We start from the raw sequence: 351 nt of genomic DNA, 5'->3' as shown, positions 1-351 counted from the left end.
GGATCATCAACACCATCTCTAGAGGATCCCGACGGGGAGCAGACCTTCGCGACTATGGGATTCGAAAAATCTAGAATGTATTACCAATAACTTTGTCTTAAATAAAAGTTTCTTTCATATTCGCATATCTTTTCTTTTGACATGAGCTTGTAATGACAGGGAGTAGCTCCTTCAGACAATCGAAACTAAGCGTGTCAGGATCAAGTGGAGGACTCATCCCGATACAAACAAAGTCGGTTATTTAGAGTTCGGATGGGGGGAGAGGCCCTTGCAACGACCCTTATGCGCCCCCACAGCCATGATAGAAACAGGAGGAGAACCTCGTCCTAGCATGAGCAAAGTCGAAGGTTC

Source organism: Elaeis guineensis, chromosome 6 (assembly GCF_000442705.2).
Source record: "Elaeis guineensis isolate ETL-2024a chromosome 6, EG11, whole genome shotgun sequence".
NCBI classification, from domain to species: Eukaryota; Viridiplantae; Streptophyta; class Magnoliopsida; order Arecales; family Arecaceae; genus Elaeis; species Elaeis guineensis.
Note: the sequence above shows the minus strand (reverse complement) of the source record.